Raw genomic sequence first — 19959 nt, 5'->3', positions numbered from 1 at the left:
AAACCAAGAAACCAAACCCAACCTAAAACATCCCACCTCACCCCAAATAGCAATAACCCATTTTATTTACCAACTTCATCAGTGAGAGACGAGATGGACATCAGGGTACAACGTCATTGTATTCCACATTAATTGCAGCAAAGGAGCAGAGAAGAGGTGAGACTTTGGAAAGAATGCTCAAAGAACTACAACCTTCCTCCTTGATTGTTTACATCAGACTTGCAATCAACTACTAAAAATATGCCAGCTATAAATTGTTTGACCAACTCACCTGCTCTGGAGTGAATTGTGTCATGCCCAAATTCATGTGTTGAAGCCCCAACCCCCTCATGTGTTGGAGATGGGGCTTTTCAGAGATTGAGGTTAAATGAGGTCATAAGGGTAGAAACCTGATCTAATAGAACTGGTGCTCTTATAAAAATAGGAATAGACACCAGAGCTGGCCTCTCTCTCTCTGCCATGAGAGAACCCAGTGAGAAGGCAGCCAGAAGACAGTCTTCACCAGAACCAAACCATTCCAGTACTTTCCTCTTGGACTTCCCGCCTCCAGAACTGTGAGAAACAAATGTCTGTATGTAAGCCACCCATTTTGGGGGGTTCATGTTTCTTTTTGCTGTTCTGATTGGGTGTTTTTTGTTCCATATATTTCACAATTTTTATTTGATTCTTGGAATCCTCTACTCTACTGTTGATTTCCTATAAATTATTCTTTATTTCAGATAGTGTGTGCTTCATTTCTGACTGATCCTTTTTTTTGTTAATGTTCTCACTAAGTTCCTTGAAGTTCTTAGTAAGTTCCTTGAGTATCCTTATAACCATTGTTTTGAACTCTTTGGTAGTTTTCTGGCTTCCATTTCATTTTGTTCTTTTTCTATTGATTTCTTCTGTTCTTGAATTTGTGATATGTTTCTTTCTCTCTGCTTGTTAGCTGTTTCCCTGTACTTGTTTCTATGTATTAGGTAGATCTGCTATGTCTCCTAGACTTGGTAGAGTGGCCTTATGTAGTAGGTATCCTGTAGGGTCCAGTGGCTCAGCCTCCCAAGTCATCTGAGCTGGCACTCCAGATGTGCCTCTGTGTGAGCTATATGAAGTGTCCTATGGTAGTTGAGCCTTGGTTGATGTTGGAATCACTTGGAGGGTTTGACCCCTGGGCCAATCAGTTGTGAAGGTTGGTTGCAACAACAGAGGAAGAGCTGATGTGCAGGAACTGACCCCATGGAATTAGACTTGCTTCAGTGGGACAGTGGTGTTCACCAAGACTGCCCCTGAGTGTTTCATTCATGGAGGTGATAGGGTTATATTCAAGCAAGTTCAAAACTCATCACTGGGTACCTCTAGCTCAGGAGCCTCCCAGGAGGTGCAAAGTCAATCACTGCCTGTGTCAATTGGGGCCATCCAGTGTGAGCTACAAAGCAATCTGCGTATGGTTGCTACTTATGTTGGGCTTGGAGGTGCTTGGAGAGACAAAGCTATGAATCAAGGCAGGCTGCTGCTAGTGCCAGGCCTGAGACCACTTATTGAGAAGTACAGGGCACACTGAAGACAGCTGCTGTTTGTTTGAGAGGTTTTAGGAAAGTCCAAAGCATGAAGCAAGAGAGGCCAGTTGTATGGAAAAACCATTGGAAATGGCTTGGATGAGCCTATAAGTAGGAAGGAGCAGGGAATTTCCAGGACGGGGCAAAAAATGTGAGCCAGGTTGATGGAGATTCAGATATGGTGCCCTGCTTGCCAGCTCTGTGGTGGGGAGGGCTCAGCAAATGAACAGTAACCTTTGCCAGCGCTTCTCTCTGGGAGAAAACCTCCCCTATAGCACTCACCATGATTCCAAGCAAGTTAGATCCTCCCCAAAATGTCCCAGATTCCTTTCAAGCTGCTGTCCCAGCACTGGAGCTCAGAGGAAGTCTGAGTAAATCCACGCACTGGCACTTTAAGAGGAATTACCTAGGTCTCCAGCAGCCTCCATGTCACACAGCCACAATATTCTAGTTTTTACAGCCCAAAGTTTTGGGGACTTCTCTTCCTGGTACTGGAACTCTGGGCTGGGGGACCAGGTGTGGGGATGGAACCCCTCTCTCAGGGAAACCTCCACATCCAAGATACACCTCCTCATTTTAAACTGCCACACAATGGATGTGGGACCAGCTGGTTCCCTGATTCTGCCCCACGTCTCCGCCCCTCCTACCAGTCTCAATGTGCTTCTTCTTTAATTTCCTAGTTGTAGGACTTATGTTAAGATAGATTTCAGGTGGTTCTGAATGATGTTTGTTCTATATTTTTGTTGTAATTTTGATGTGGTTGTGGGAGGCATTTAATTATGTTGCCATTTTGACTGGAACTCCATTCTTATTTTAAAAGGATGAACATGAAAACATTTTCCTGAGCCCATGAAAAATATCATGAGTCCTCGGCACTGTACCTCTGGATCCTGACAAAACGGTTCATCCTTTGTTACCCGGGTCTAAGTCTGGCTACCATCACTTATTAGCTGTGAGATTGGGGAGAGTTTATAAAAATGAGATGAATGAAGGTATAACAATATGGAGAAAAATATTCCCTGTTAGCAAGAAACTTGTTTGGTTGGGGAGAGACTTTGATACATGCCTTAGGGGTATGTGGTAGGAATAACACATTGTGCATTGGAGCTGATAGAGGAATTTGGAGACAGTCAAGAACAGAAATACTGAAGGGCAAATCTTACAAAAAGGCTTCTCTTCTTCATTTCCTTGGGATATCTTTAGTAACACTTCCATTTCTCTTTAAACATTCTGAGAGTTAAATCTATTTGGGAGGAATCGAAGGTGCTGAGTTCTGCTCCTGGGTGAGCCTGAGTGTAGAACAGAGTTACCTGGAAGTTCCTTAGTGAGCCTAGTGACCTGGGAAGTTCCTAGTTCAGTGCCCAATAAATTCTCTTTTAATATTAACAGCTCAGCACAGGATTGAAAGCTCATTTCTGCCTCTCTTGCACCACCTATACTGTGTCTAACAAATACACTAACTAGCCTAGGTATTTATCTCAAGCAGTGGTCCAGTGGGGAATGATTTCATGCCTTCTCCCATAATGGATGTTTGTCAAGGTCTGGAGACATTTTTTGGTTGTCACAACCGGTGGGAGTGTGCTACTGGTATCAAGTACATAGCAATTGTGGATGTTGCTAAACATTCTGCAATGCTCAGGACAGCCCTGACAACAGAAAACTGTCTGTACCAAAATGTTCCTAGTGTCAAGTTCAGAAATCCTGATATGAGTCGTTTGTTTCTCTAATGACCACCCCCTTAAATAAAAAATGAGGTAGCACTCTATGAGTTTAGCAGACTCTAATTTAAAGAAAAAATACACAACTCCTTCCTTCCCACTGTCTCAGATGAATTAACTAACTTTAGTATATAGTATATATGTCCTGCAGAATAAATTGCTTTTTTCTCAGGACCGAAAAGCAAAGGCAATTTTTTTCCAGTCACAATATCCTAGCTGCAAGTTAGGCAGCCAAGATTTCCATCTTCATCTAAGCTACCATTGCCCTCTGCTGGAGAAGTTTATGACTGCTGCTTTAAATACTGAGAATAATAATTGACCCTTATTCATTTTAATTTAGCAAGTTAACTTTTCTTTGAACTTGTGAGTGCCTACAAGGGGTGGGTTTATATTGATTTATGGGATAAATTTCTTTCTTTTAAATTTTAGGCATTTTTTATAATGATTAAATATTCCTCATCCTTCTCTATGAGCACAGAATTTATTCATGAAGCAGTATTAAAGCTTAATGATAGATACAAGTGAAGCAGATCCTAGGATGTTCTTTTGAAAATTTTGATTACTTAACAATTATAGAAAATTGGGGGGCGGGGGGGCTCGGAATATAGAAAAGTGATGTTCAAACTCTGAGCCATGCCACCTGAAATAAAAAATGAGGGAGGCATGGCTCAGAGTTTGAACATCAACCTATGAACCTAGTGGTCACCGTTGGATTCCCCATCAGGGCACGTGCCCAGGTTGTGGACTTGATCTCCAGTAGGGGGCGTGCAGGAGGCAGCTGATCAATGATTCTCAGCCATCATTGATGTTTCTCTCTTTCCCTTTCTGAAATCAATAAAAACGTATTTTAAAAATAAAAATAATTTTTTAAAAAAACAAAAAGTAAAGGAGGAAGAAAAAAAATACGTGCAGTCCCACTTCCAGAAGAAAAAAACACAAAACTTTTTACATTTTGGAATATTTTCTTCTAGTTCCTTTTCTAGGAACGTAAAGATGTTTTTTAAAATGTTTTTATTGTTTGTTTTGCCTAGTTATTTACAGGCTCTAGATAAAAATGTGTGTCCTGTATGCTTTTCTCTCCAAACATCATAATCATTTTCCCATGTTAGTATGAGCATTTTCTCTTACTGCGAGGAGCAGGGCGGGGGGTGTCACCCAGACTCCCTTTCCAGGGGAGGACTTGGTGCCCCAACTGCTGTGGTGGTTAATTTTATGTGTCCACTTGCCTGGATCACAGGATGTCTGCATAGCTAGTTAAACATTATTTCCTAGGAGTGTGTTTCCAGAAGAGATTAGCATCGAATCAGTGAACTGAGTAAGGTGGGTGGCTCTCCCCAATGTGCGTGGGCCTCATCCAATCTGTTAAGGGCCCGACTAGAACAAAATGCTGGAGGGAAGGAGGACCCACTCATTCTCTGCCTGACTATATGAACTGGAGCATTGATCTTCTGCCCTAGGGCCTCCACATCCGGACTGGAGTCAACATCACTGTGTCTCCGACTCTCAGCCTGGAAATTGCACCACTGGCTCTCCTGTGTCTCCAGACTGCAGGCGGAAGGTCATGGGACTCTGCCTACATAACTGCATGAGCAATTTCTTATAATAAAGCTCTTTCTAGAGATATTTATCCATCATCCATCCTTCCACCCATCTATCCCACTATCCTATTGGTTCTGGTTTTCTGGAGAATCCTAATACAGATATATGTCACTTTATTATTATTTTTTTAAAATATATTTTATTGATTCTTTACAGCGAGGAAGAGAAAGGGATAGAGAGTTAGAAACAACGATGAGAGAGAATCATCAATCAGCTGCCTCTTGCACACCCCTTACTGGGGATGTGCTCACAACCAAGGCACATGCCCTTAACCGGAATTGAACCTGGGTCCTTCCAGTCCGCAGACCAACACTCTGTCCACTGAGCCAAACCGGTTTCGGCTATTATTATTTTTTTTAAACAATTCTGTATTTATGGAAGAGTTGCAAAAGTAATACAGAGTTCCCTTCTTTTCTTCATGCAGCTTCATCTATTAATATCTTGCAGCACCATATTCACCACAATTAAGAAATCAACAGTGTACAATACTGTGAATCAAACTACAAATTTAATTCAGATCTCACCATTTTCCAGTGCTTTCCTTTTTCTGGTCAGTGTGGGGCCCCACTTTGTATGGAGCATATCACTTTCAGTGGCTTCTATCATTGTGATCAAACTGTGATCTCCATAGGACCCATTGTCCATAGGTAGATGCTTAACCACCTAATTAATTCACATTCCTTCCAGCACATGTTCTAGAATTAACACACTTGTGTTGGACTCAAAGTAATTATGTTTTTTTCAATACTAATATAAATAACATGCTGGTTCACAGTGTTTTGTTTTTATAACGTTTGTTCTCAGTTTCTGGTTCTTTTGTGAGGAGGGCATGGCCGTATTTTAAGGGTGTTGATGCCTGTACCAACAAATTTGCCTCCTAGAGTTGCCTGTTCACTCCAGGAACAGATCATTGCACTTTCCCACCACCTCTTGTCAGCAGGATGACCTTTGATGTGACCTAAATAGGTACATGCTGTTTCAGTCCCTTCTTCCAGTTCTTAGGGCAATTTTCCACATCTCAGTCATATCCCGTATAAGTCTGTTGAGTTCCAACTTATCTCTCGAACACATCCCTCATGAGGCCTCCATACTCCCGTCTGGGCTTGGTACTTACTTGCCTCCAGCCCAACTGTCACTCTGGGCTGTCATTTTGGGGACTCTCTTTGACCCAAACTGGCTTGTAGGTAGTTTATTAGGGAAAGTGAGGCTTGGGAGCAAGAGTAGGAGTATGAAACAGGAGGGGCTGAGACTAGTTTGGTTCAGTGGATAGAGCATCGGTCTGCGGACTGAAAGGTCCCAGGTTTGATTCCGGTCAAGGGCATGTACATTGGTTGCAGGCACATCCCCGGTGGGGGGTGTGCAGGAGGCAGCTGGTCGATGTATCTCTCTCATTGATGTTTCTGGCTCTCTGTCCCTCTCCTTTTCTCTCTGTGAAAAATCAATATATATATATATATATATATATATATATATATATATATATATATATATATATATATATATATTTTTTTTTTTTTTTTTTTTTTTTAAAGAAACAGGAGGGAAGGGCATACAAGTGTGTTGTGGGAGTAAGAGACACTGATTGTACTGGCCTCTGCCCCACCCCTGGGCTCCCAAGACCCTTGTCCTTTCCTCAGTGACAAGAGCATCAGAAGCATCTCTTGTTCTAATATTTGCTCTTTGACCTCAGTTTCTGACACAGATCTCTTAAATCCCTTGGTATTTTCTGGGTGATAATGCTATAGGAGTCCGGGGCAGGAGGAACAGGGAAACAGACAGGAAAGTTAAAACAAGGCCAAACAGTGTAGGCCATTTGCAACCAGCTTGTAACTAACAAGCCATTATCTTCCCCAGCTGAGGACCGGAGAACAGATGGTTTTAAAAACCTCCGTAGTGAGAGAATCTAGAAAGGGAGCAGGAGAGGGAAAAGGGGGAAAAAGAGGCAATTTTACTTCCTATAGAGAAGCTAGCAGACTCAAAGCCTGGCAAGATAAAGTGCCAGGTGCTTCTCATGAATTCTGAGGCCACAGCAAAGTAAAGTAAAATAAAAAAGGGACCTTGAGAATTAATCTGTACCAAAATAGTCAGCAGAGGAATTTAGAGACCTATAGATGAAGCATAGTGGTCCCTCCTTTGGAAAAACTGCTGTTTGAAACTATTTGAACTACTCCGTCATTCTTAGACAGTCTTTTATTTTTGTGGGTCAACTCTGTTATTTTTAGACTGTAAAATAACTTTGTTTTTTGCTTGAATAAAAAAGATAAACTTAACCGATCTTGCAAGCTAGCCATCTATAGGGGCTGATAGACTATATTAATTCACATATTCTGCCAAGTGTTTGTTCATCCAAGGTTACAGGTGTTTGATTAGATATAATATGTATTCAAGGTTACAAGTTGTCTGTATAGATATCACAGGTAAGTTTGATTAGGTATAATATGTATTCAAGGCTATAAGCTTTCTTACACAAAGAACCAGAAGAATATAAAAAGGAAATACTCCCTCCTGTGTTGGTTCAGAATTTTACAGAGGAAATCTGCTCTGAACCTGCGCACAATAAAGATGACTCCTGACTAACTGGCTCATTAGGCGTCCTGTCCAGCTCGCCAATTTGCAATACAACATAGACAGGAGGGTACATAACGCCTCGGACCCCCACCCAACCTGCTCTTCAGATTAGCTGAGAGCCCGTCTGCACTTCATAAACCACATGTATAGGTTTGTTTTTTCAATAAAGGCACAGGCTTAAATTGCTTTAATAAATTGGCCTTTCACAACGTAGTCAAGGTCTCCCGTATAAATTCATTTATCTGAGACTAGGATCACCGTTGGGAACAGCCCTCTCTCACTGACTCAGGGGACGGTCTGGTAACACCTCTCTGTGTAGGTGAGAGGTGCCTATAACAATAGGAGTGTCTTTTGTTCTAATAAGGTTACTCTGGGATTCACTTCAAAATAGTCTGAGGTGGAAAGGGGGCAGATAATACAAGATTGGCCAGTATGATTGATAAATCATTGATAATTGTTAAAGCTGGGTAATGTGGACGTGGTAGTTTATCACACATCCCCCCAACTTCTCCTTGTGTGAAATTGTTCACAATGAAAACCCTTTAAAAATATGCTATTCCAGGTTAGAGTCATATATCTGACGGTAGGAAGGAGGAGGAGGGCACATGCAGGCTGGCATTGATGCTAATGAATGGCAGGTGCTCCAGATGTCTGCAGGTGCTTGATTGTGTTAAGACAGTGCATTTGGAGGGCAAAGAAAACAGTCCATTAACAAAAGTGGTTGCCTTCTTTTCCTAATACCTGCTAGTTCCAGTCTTTGCAAGCACACTTGTCAATCATGGTGAGAACATTTCATCTTTAAGAAATAAGTCCTGCCGAAACCGGTTTGGCTCAGTGGATAAAGTGTCGGCCTGCGGACTGAAAGGTCCCGGGTTCGATTCCTGTCAAGGGCATGTACCTTGGTTGCGGGCACATCCCCAGTAGGGGGTGTGCAAGAGGCAGCTGATTGATGATTCTCTCTCATCGATGTTTCTAACTCTCTATCCCTCTCTCCATCTCTCTTCCTCTCTGTAAAAAATCAATAAAATACAAGCAGACTGTCAAATTACAGCGGGGATGGTAAAGAGATCTGGGGGAGATAAGAGATCAACCAAAGGACTTGTATACAGGCATATAAGTACAACCAATGGACACAAAACTCTGGGGAGGGAGGGCATGTATGGGAGGGGGGGGCAATGGTAAGATATGTACACATATAATAATTTAATTTAAAAAAATAAATTATATTAAGTTAAAAAATAAATAAATTAAAGAAAGAAAGAAAGAAGTCCTAGTGGTTATTTCACCCAGTTCTTCATAATTTATTTTAAAAAGAAACAGAGAGAATCAGCCTGAAATATGTCCTTAAAGGAATAGCGAGGCACAAGAAGATGAGGCATTCATTAAAGGCTGGCCATTTGTCTAAATTCTCTGTGTATGCCATAGCAGCTGCCAGTGCAGGAGGAGCATTTAAGTAGGATTACCTGAGCTATTTGCTGCTGCAAAGATGGATGGTTTCTGAGTGGAACCTCTTCTCACAGTGACCAGGCATGGTAATGAGTAAAATAATTGTCAGCGAGAATATCACCAGACCCCTAATGAGAAGCTGTTGACAGAAAAATTGCTCTGATGTTCATCAAAAAGCCAATAAATGTCAAAGAAGGAACTAGAGTTGCAGCAGCTCATAAATTCCTTCTCAAGAGGCCTCTAGAGGGGGCTTTTAGGACAACATACTTGCTCTTTTTCCTGACTGTTGCTAACTGCACGTCCAGGAAGCTAAGCACACTTCAGGGTGGCTAAGCCTGATGGTTTTGAAGGGATATCAATAGGGAGGCTACTCCAACTTTTGGTCAGAGGATCCCGTTTTTTGGTTTTGATCCTGGTTAGGTCTATAGTCTTGAATCTTTTACTAGTATATCTTATCTGTATGATGTCACAGTTTGTACTTAACTGAGAGTCAAAATCCCATCGGCTGGAAAAGCCAAATATTTACATAAAAGATCCCACTTACTCACCAAAGAGTCCAAATGGATTGTTCCTCTTAAGTCCCATAATACTATCTATTGTGTTCATTTAGGAACCAATCCTATTGTTTTATGGCAACAGGTCTTCTGTTAGTAAATCTTGTTTCCACTTTTTTATTAGGGGAGGTGATGTCCACTGGGTGGCTAATGTGAACCTGCCTCTTTTTAAATATATATATATATTTTATTCAGAGGGAGAGATAGAAACATCTCTGATAAGAGAGAATCGGTGATTGGCTGCCTCCTGAACATTCCCCAGTGGGGATTGGGCCCATAACCATGGCATGTATCTTGACCAGGAATCAAACTGTGATCTCCTTGTCCATAGGTCGATGCTTAACCACTGAGCTATGCCAGCTGGGCTGAACCTACTTCTTGACTGAGTTTGGGTTCTTGCAGTGGCAGACACCAAATCAAGGACTGTGTGAACTTTGTGTACCTGGAAAGTGACCCCAGGAAGCACAAGTGAGATCATGGGCCAAGGTCAGGCAGGGAAGGAGAAAAACCAATGAGGTTTGCATTAACTAGCAAGTCAGTCTGTGGGCAACGAGGCTCAACCCTGCTGGGCCTTCTCAGGAAACACATCTCAGAATTGTTCCCTCCAATGATGCAAGGCTGGGCATTTATCCATGGACTCGTGTCTGTTATTGCTTGAAGAGTGTCCCTGGAGGACCAATCTCCTTCTACTTCTAGGTTGACCTTTTGAAGGCTGAGCAAGCTCCTAGATGTCAAAAATAACCCTCAGAGAGGGTGACAAAGGTGCTTGAGGGAGTGACTTAGGCTGCTCAGGCTGCTATAACAAAATACCACAGACTGGGAGGCTGAAACAGAACTTTACTTTCTCTGAGTTTTGAAGGCTGAAAGTCTAAGATCGAGGTGTGGCAGGATTGGTTTCTCCTGAGGTCTCTTTCCTTGGCCTGCAGATAGCCACCTTCTTTCTGTTCCCACATGGCCTTTCTGTGCAACACATCCCTGGTATCTCTCTCCCCCTTCTTATAAGGACACTGTTTTTTTGTTTGTTTGTTTGTTTTGTTTTGTTTTTTTAATATATTTTATTGATTTTTTTCAGAGAGGAAGGGAGAGGGAGAGAGAGCCAGAAGCATCGATGAGAGAGAAACATCGATCGGCTGCCTCCTGCAACCCAACTACTGAGAATGTGTCCACAACCAAGGTACATGCCCTTGACAGGAATCGAACCTGGGACCTTTCAGTCCGCAGGCTGATACTCTATCTACTGAGCCAAGGTTTCAGCAAGGACACTGTTCTTATTGGATTAGGGTTCCATCCTCATTTAACCTCATTACTTCTTTAGAGGCCCTTTCTCCAAATACAGTCACAGTAGGGGGAGTGGGCGGGAGGGAACGTAAATTCAGTCCATAATATGTGGAAGCTCTTACCTGTGGAAATTGCTCAGACAATTACAGGTGAAAGGGAAATGGGTCATCAGCAACATTGCTCCACATGTCTAGTTCAGTTTAATCCTCCCAACTACTTGGTGGTGTGCACTTGTACAGTTCAGACCTTCCATCAGCCACACTTTGGAAATATTCTTAGCACAGTGGGTTTTCAGAGGAAGGAGAGAGGTGAGGGGGCTGGCTGAGTAATGCACCCAAATAAAGGGTAGCTGCCAATTTTGATAGATATCTGCCTGCTTTGGGTTTTCCGAGCCATGACATCAGAAGGTTCAGGTGTGGCCTGAAAACCTCTGTGTATGTTACATATTTCTTGTTCTCAAATATAATAAGGTGTTTTCAATGTAAAAATAGAATGCTCATATTCCTCATTCATAAAAGAGCATTTTCTACAAACAAAAGTTTCCTGTTTCAAGTTTCAGGCAAGTTTCCCAAACCAGTATTGTAGAAGAGGAAGTGTCCCATCGGGCCATTTTTATGACCGGGCATCTGAGCGCTGAAAGTGGTTAGTTAGATCACCTGCACATGGTGACACAACTAGTTGATGGCAAACCTGGGACTAAGCGCCCTTTGTGTTCCCATTTGCAAGTTTTGGAATCCTGTTTGGGAAGCAAAACGGTTGACATGGCTGTGCCATTTCCGACTGGCTGCCATTGAGCACGGGCAGTCTTTTTCTCCAGGCCTCAGTGTGGTAGTCGCATTGGGAGGAATCTAATGTGGTAGTCAGGAGCACAGGCTTCAGAACCATACAGGTCCAAGCCCTCCATGGTGGCCGATGCCCTCACCCTCTGAACTCCCGGATGGCAGGGGGACAGGAAGAACTACTTCATTGCCTGATAATTCTTTTCCGTAAAGCTAATCAGTCATTCGCTCCATTTCTTTATATTTTCCAGCTGCCTAGAGCCAGCCTTTGGAATGGTGTCTTGTCCAGGTGAGCAGGAGTGAACACCTGTTTCACTGACCTTCCAGCCCCTGTACTGCTGGGGTGATGACTATTGGGATGAGCTCAGCAAAGCTCCCTGAGAAGTAAAATGACACAGGGAAAGACGAATATACTAGACTTTCCAGAGGCAAATCATGACATGTTAGCAGAAAATGTTCATTCTATGTCCCAGTGGAAGGGAGCTGATACATATTAACCCAAAATTTATATTAGCTTTGGGGTTAATTATATGACATCAGAAGGTAGGTAGCAGACTTTTATTCTGGATTATTTATGCACAAGAGACTATTAAGTTTTATAGCTAGTCTTTGAGGGCACATCAGTTCACAGGCTGGGAAGGCAGCCCAGAGGCCCCAGGATTTCATGGTTTGAGAGAATCTTGTGACTCACACAGACACTGGGAAGTTGTTAACCTTTGCTTTTCATTTGCCAAATGTGTGAGAAGGCTTTGTTACTTTCTCCAATGCACAGAGTTTATAACACCTTCTCCTCTACGCTGTGTGAGCTGGCACTGGCAAACAGTGAGTACCACAGCAGGCCCCTGGAGAGAGGGTGCAGTAGGGACCCCACTGACTGCACTGTCTGGCAACTCTGTCCTTCACCACCTACTTCAGAACTGCAGCGGCTCTTTATTAATTTTATAGGAACACTCCATTTGGCTGAAACCGGTTTGGTTCAATGGATAGAGCGTCGGCTTGGGGACTGAAGAGTCCTGGATTCGATTCCGGTCAAGGGCATGTACATTGGTTGCAGGCACATCCCCAGTGGGGGGTGTGCAGGAGGCAGCTGATTGATGACTCTCTCTCATCGATGTTTCTAACTCTCTATCTCTCTCCCTTCCTTTCTGTACAAAATCAATAAAATATATTTTTTTAAAAAGAAGAAAAAAAAAAGAAAAATTCCATTTGTGGTCTGCCAATAACTCAAATCCGATGTCGCCTGCACTCTGGCAGAATTCTGTAGCAAGGAGCGCCTGGTCTGTTCAGGTTGGAAAGCTGCCATGGAGCAGGAAAGTCACTTCTTTGGGCAGGCCTCTCCATAAGGCAGTGTGGCCAGAAGAAAGCATCCATGGCTTCACCAGGCAGATAGAGTTTGGAGCCCTCACTGTACTCAGTGTCAGCTGTTTGATCTGGGACCATGTGGGCCTCAGCTATTCACGTGTTTGGTGGAGATCACTTTAGGTCCTGCTCCCTGGGTGTGGTGAGGACTGAAGGAGAATGTAGCATGTCATGTGTCCAGCAGATGGTAGTTCTAATGATGTTTCCGCTCAGGAGGGGCACTCTTAGAACAACCTCTTCCTGACCCCCTGCCACCTGAGTCCCACCCTCTCTATTTTACTCTGCTGAGATGGTTGGTGTCCTGACTTCCCGGCAATCTGGGCCAATTCTCAGGAACAGATTGGATCTTTCCAGGAGCAAGGAGAAGGAAGGACCCTCCATGTCCTCCTGTTCCTTCCTCAAGCTGAACTCCCAGCCCTGCAGAGGCAGGAGATTTGAGCTGCCTCTTTCAAGCATCATGCACAGGACAGCGGACAGTGGCTGCATCTGATGGTATGAAACTAAAAACATGCATCATCTGGCACAAGCCAGTGCAGTGGTTACTTCCCAGAATAAAGGGATGTTCATAGAAGCCACCACCTCAGCCTGAGTTGAAAGAGCAGCCTCATCTCCCATAGAAGGAGGGGAATAAAAGGAAATGCCTTCTAAGGACAGATGGAGGGGTCCAGCATGATGTTATCTTATAAGGAGGGAATGCTCTCTTTCCACAATCCTCTCCCCCTCATTTCCAAGGCCCGCAGAAAGGGGGAGTACACCTTTCTCATTCTACAAAGTGTCCTCAGTTCTGTCGGCCTGCCATACTGTGCCTCAATTCTGTAATTCTAAAAGGCTGAGCTTCTTGAAACTAAAATGTATGATTTAGAAAAAGGGTTTCCAGATACACAAGAAATACAGTGCCTCTCCTATCCCTCTCCCCTTGCTCGCTCTCCTGCAGCCCAGCTGGCATCTTTGCTGTTCCTTGAACACATCAAGTGTGCTGTCACCTCAGTCCTATACTTGCCATTTCCTTGGTTTGCAATGCTGTGTCCCCACATAGCCTCAGGGCCTGTTCCCTGGTCTCCTTCAGGTCTCTGCTCACCTGTCACCTCATCAGTGAGGTACTCCATGACCATACCAGCCTAATACAATTGCAATCCAACCTCAGCACTACCTCATTTCTGGCTGTATTTTAATCCTTTGTACTTTAATCATTTAGCAAACTATATACTGTACCAATTTATTTATTATATTATCTCCTTTGCTGGCATGTAAATTTGACTAGGGCAAAGATTATTTTGTTGTTATTATTAATCCTATCCTGAGGATTAATTTTCCATTGCTTTTATTTATTTACTAGAGGCCTGGTGCACAGATTTGTGCACTGGTGGCGTCTCTCAGCCTGGTCTGTGGGGATCAGGCTAAAACTGGCTCTCCAACATCCCCCAAGGGGTCCCAGGTTGCAAGAGGGTGCAGGCCAGGGCAAGGAACCCCACCAATGCATGATCAGAGCTGGGGAGGGACCTTAGGAAGGCTCTAGGGTGTGTCCAGTCTGTCTTGCCCAATCCCTATCAGCTGGTATCCAGCAGCAAGCTAACCTACCAGTCGGAGCGTCTGCACACCATAGCGACTGGTCAAACAATTGAATGAACAGTTGAGACACTTAGCATATTAGGCTTTTATAATTTTTTTTTTTTTTAAGGAGCTTGCTCGGTCTCACTGTATCATGCTCTCAGGCTAACCTTGACTGAGATTGGTGTTCTGTTTTAAATCTTCACCCAAGGATATTTTTCCATTGATTTTTAGAGATTGTGGAAGAGAGATGGAAAGACAGAGAGAAAATTGACAGAAATATATTGATTGATTGCTTCTTAAATTATATATATATATATATATATATATATATATATATATATATATATATATAATTAATTTTTTACAGAGAGGAAGGGAGAGGGATATAGAGTGAGAAACATCAATCAGCTATTGGGGATGTGCCTGCAACCAAGGTACATGCCTTTGACCTGAATGGAACCTGGGACCCCTTAGTCCATAGGCTGATGCTCTATCCACTGAGCCAAACCGGTTAGGGCTTCCTGCATGAGTTCTTACCAGGGCCCGGGCGAGGGAGGTGTATGCAACTGAGGTACGTGCCCTTGGCCAGAATCAAACCTAGGATACTTTGGTATGCAGGCCCATGCTATAGTCACTGAACCAAACTGGCTAGGGCTATTTTTTCATTGCTTTAAGCTAGAGTGAAAGGTGGGTGGGAAGGGGTTTGGGGGAAGGGAGAAGGACATGGCTGGCAGCGGGACAACACATTGATGTGAGAAAGATACATCCATTGGTTGCCTCCCACACCCTTGCTGACTGGAGTTGAGCAAAGAACCTGCAACCCAGGTATGTGCCCTGGATTGGGAATCAAACTCATGACTCTTTGGTGCATGGGCCGACATTTAACCACTGAACAACACTGGCAGGTTGAGTTTTCTTTTTAGTGTTCTGTTCATTTCTATGTCTCCAGCATCAGAAGAACACCTTGCACGTGGCAGACAACCTATTAAATGGTTATCAATGAATGATTTAATGAATAAACCGATGAAGGCAAACAGTACAGCCAAAGTGGCACTTTAGCTCTTTAAAGGCTAGGTCAAAAGGTGATACAGCTTCCATCTGGCTCTTTCCCTTGGCAACACAGACTGAGAATCCAGCTGCCTTGCTCTGAGGAAGCCTAAGACACGTGGCCCAGAGGCTGCACTAAGTGCCTCTGAGTCCCCGCTGAGAGGCAGCCTCAGCAGCCAGCATGAGTGAACATGCCTTACACTGATGGTCCCCAGCTGTCACTCCCCAACCTTGAAGTCTCCTAGCTGAGGCCACACACACTGTGAAGCAGAGATCAGCTTTTTTCACTGACCTTGAGCCCTGTCCAAATTGCAGATGCATGAACTAAACAAACTGCTATTGTTCGGATCCACTAAGCATAGTGGTTACGCAGTGAGAGATAATGGGCACAGATATATATATATATATATATATATATATATATATATATATATATATATATATATATATATAATTGAGCTCATCAGCACAATCTACTTACTGTTAAGGTTTCTATGTAGTGGGCCCTAGAAACTTCCAGTGAGAGGGCATTTAGATCAGTTCCTCAGTCTCGGTGTATTGTATCTTTTGGACCAGATAATGTTTTCTTGTGTGGGTTTGTTCTGCACAGGGTAGCATCCCTGGCCTCTGTCCACTGGGTGCCAATTTGTGATGATCAGAAAAAGCTGTAAGTATTGCCAAATATTTCCAGGGTCAAAATTGCTCTTATTTTATTTTATTTTATTTATTTATTTTTTAATTGATCTTAGAAGAAGAAAGGGAGAGATGGGGAGGGGGGAAAGAGGAACATCGATGTGAGAGAAACATTGATTTGTTGTCCCCCGAACCTGGGGATGAGCCTTGAATGGGAATGAATCTGCCGCCTCTGGTGCACAGGACTCTTAACAGTTAGAGTTTAACTGAACCACACTGGTCAGGGCAACCTCCAGTTTAGAACCACTGATTTAGATGGTTTTTAAAATCATGAAACTAGATTATGCTTCTGCTATCCTGGCACTTCTCTGTCCAGAAGACCAAGGAAGTCTTAACGAAATTAAAGCTGCTCGTGAAAGACATTTTGACTGGAATAGGGTCAGGGCCCGAGTCCTGCACAGAGTACCTGGCCTACCTTTAGCTTCCTAAGTCACCCACGCCTAGCTTATGCCTCTTTCTGGGCCTTAGTTTCCTCACCTGCCTAGTGGGGCAATACTGTTTGGCACTGTGTTGATTTATGGGGACTTTATGCAGGCAGATCAGGTGATGGAGTGGCATTCCCTAAAGAAAAGAAAACCTGTTTATTTTATAGTGCACAAGCAACAATCTTTACTTGGGCCCCTGAAACTTGAGGTGAGAAAGAAGAAAATACCTCCTAATAAACTCTTGTTCATTTTAGGGGTACTTTTTGGGTCCCTCTAACAAGTTGGTGATTTACTACTTCCTCCTCCCAGGCTATTTGCATTAAAAACAATAAAAAGGACTAGAGCCCAGGCTTACTCACAGGGTGGTGGGACTTGTGTCTGGAGGTCCTTGAGGCCATTTACTAACCACAGACCTTAAGGGAACAATTTAACCCATCTGAGTCTGTTCCCTTATCTGAAAAACAGGAATAAGACCACCATCCTCCTGCAGAATTGTCAAGGTTATACTACAGTTCTGAGCACTCAGTAGCACCCAATAAGTGCAATGGCTATTATTCACATGCTTATTCCAGCTATAACCATGTCTGAATCTCTGTGTTTTAGGGATCATGGCCCCAGAAAGCAGAGCAGTCTTCCAGATCCCCTCTAGTCACACAGATGACAAGAACCAGCTGGTGGCAGTGGAGGGGCTGGGATGCTGGAGGACTCAGAGGGGAATGAAGCTGACAAGATAACCAGGCTAATTTAATTGGCTGGGAAGCTTGAGAAATAAGTAAATTTGGATGCTGAGCATGTTCTCAGAGGCACTAAGGTGCCTCTGACAGCCACAGGAATCACTGATAGAGCGCAGATTTGATGTAGTTGATCTGAGGGCTGAGACCAGCATTTCTCCAGGCTCTGATGAACTGCACACCAGCTGAGGGTCAGTGCCTTAACTCTCCTTCTAGCTTGGAAGTTCTACTCTGTTCTAATTAGACAACTGAGAAATCAGATTCTACAGATACATAAGTTACCGTAGGTAAACAGGTGGCAGCAAGTGTTCCTACCGCAGAGAAATGACTGGTTTGGAAGAAGGGGGTTTGGATCTTTCATGTGCTCCACAGGGGTGCCACCTGCTGAGGCACCGGCTCCACATTTCTGAACAAAGCCACATATGGGTCACCAGTACCCTCTGACAGGCGAAGGGAGCAGCTGCACCAGGCAAATTGTGTATATGGTGCAGTGAAGCTACCTTATTTAACTCACACCAGAGGAGAGAAACACTTTACAATTGTGGAAAATTATCCATGCCCAGGCTCAGCCTGGCTGAACACAAAGGTTCCATGCCATCATTTCTGCTCCCAGTGGACCAGCTGCAGCCCTGGGTCTCTGTCACAGCTAAGCAGTTTTCCATGGTGGCCAGCAGAGGGTACTGGTGACCATGTAAGCTGCCTGAAAAGAGCCACATTTCCCAATTAGGTCAGTTTGCAAAAAGCACTGCTTGCTACCCTGTGGATTTGCATTGGGATACCTGTCCAACCCCCCCCCCCCCCAAAGTTTACATGCCTGTGTATGGAATGTGCTCCTGTGGGTGCAATCAAGTAATGACAACAGGTAGGTGTGTTTTGTTCAGGTCTAGATCTTTATGAATCCCCAGTTTTCCTCCCAAAGGTGCCCACCCAGGGTAAAATCTGCAGTCCTGAAACCTGGCAAAGGCTTTGAGTGCCAACAGGCTTTTCACCCCACTAAATCCCCTTTATCACTACTGTGATTTCAGCTCATTAATCCAAAACCATATTTCTGCCTTATGCCTCCAAATAGCCCCACATGCAGGGAGACCTGTTACAACTGGAAAAGCTCTGAAGATTTCAAAATAAGAATGCTACCCCTGACTAGTGATTCAGAGGCCTCCTGGGATCAGGACAGGAGGAGTACAGATCAGGGATCTGAAAGGGACAACACTGGAGATCCTCTCCCTTCTTCTGAGTGGGCCTGGGACTGCCAGAACTTTCTGTGGGAGGCCAAAGTTACTTTGGTCTTACAACATCCTGCCCCTTAACCTCTCATGCTGGACAATCATGCAACGAGGTTCTGAGAATTGGGCTCTGTGGGAACTAAAGTCCTGTTTTTGTCACATTTTCCTTCTCTTTCTTCTCAAAAACTAATTTAAATTTGACAAATATGATATAATGTTTACATTTTTAGAACTCAATTCTAAGCCTTGATTTTTAAAAGTTTGTTTTAAGAGAGAATGGATTCTTATCCTGACAGGACAATCATAATTTAAAGGTTTCAAATGCCTTAACATGGTTGATGATGAACAGTTGCAGATGAGCTAACCAGACAACCACCCTTTAGTATGCAAAAGGCCTTGTGAGCTGATTTGCACAATTATAAGATAGTTTATTAATAAGCTCTGACAATGTTTTTAATGAATGCATTTTAATTTAATGTACTGGCACAAAGTAGGAAACACACACACACACACACACACACACACACACACACTCACCATATTTAAAGTCCATGTGTATTCTGACAGGCTGAAACCACCCCCTTGGGCTGAGCACATTTCAGAAGCTCTGTGTTTGAACAGGCCACTTTATGTAGTTGTGCAGCCCATGTCAGCCAGTTTTCATGTGTGTGTGTGTGCTGGTAGGTATCTCTATTCAGAACATCTGCAAAAGCACACACCTCTGTAAAAACTAATGAAGAGACATCGTGACCGAAAGGAGTGCTTCCCTAAATGTTTCTGAGCCTATGACTTGGTTTCGCTTGGGTCTCATTTCTTTTGTGCCTCAGGCATATGAAGAGCTGCTGACTTTTGTAGTAGATGCTAAATGGACATGATATCCTAGAAAGCAATTTAGTTTCCTACTTGCTATGGTATACAAGACCACCCCACTACCCATTTTTTAAAAGAGATTTCCCATTGAGAATGAAAATATATATATATTTCAGAACAAGGAAGCCACTGGTTTCTACTCACAAGATATTCAATAAATATTGTTTTATGCCTTATAGGAAGGGAGAAAGCTTTGTAAAGAAAATGGATTTAGCAAGGACAAAACAATATTTACAATATGGCTCCTGGGTCAGCCTCAACATGCTGAGCTCAAGATGTTAAAAAAATAAAAAAATAAATAAAAGAAAAAAAAAGATGTTCCATGCTCCTAAAATACAACCATCGTAAAGCCGAATCACTCATGAGAGCAGCTATTCCAGTCTGTTCTAGAATACGACAAGCTGACAGCAAACAATCAGCCAGTGACACTCATATCCTAGCCTCTTGGTACTACCATGTCACCATGCTATTACATGTTATGGACAACCTTCTGAGTGCAACAAAACTGTCTTCAACTGCATTTCAAATAAGATTATAAAAAATGTGTGCCTTTATGAAAACAAACAAAAAAATCCAAAACCAT

General features: G+C 43.2%; 1 long non-coding RNA gene across 1 annotated transcript; it reads left to right on the top strand.

Moving 5' to 3' along the window:
- Positions 1 to 471: 471 nt before the first annotated feature.
- Positions 472 to 19926, top strand: LOC311629399. The gene is made up of 3 exons (XR_014796184.1): positions 472 to 571; positions 17156 to 17324; positions 18011 to 19926. It is a non-coding gene; the product is annotated as an uncharacterized lncRNA (long non-coding RNA).
- The last annotated feature ends 33 nt before the right edge of the window (positions 19927 to 19959 follow it).

Source organism: Pipistrellus hanaki, assembly GCF_964339955.1.
Source record: "Pipistrellus hanaki genome assembly, chromosome: 1".
In the NCBI taxonomy this organism is placed as follows: Eukaryota; Metazoa; Chordata; class Mammalia; order Chiroptera; family Vespertilionidae; genus Pipistrellus; species Pipistrellus hanaki.
Note: the sequence above shows the minus strand (reverse complement) of the source record. Positions and strands in the feature narration are given on the sequence as shown.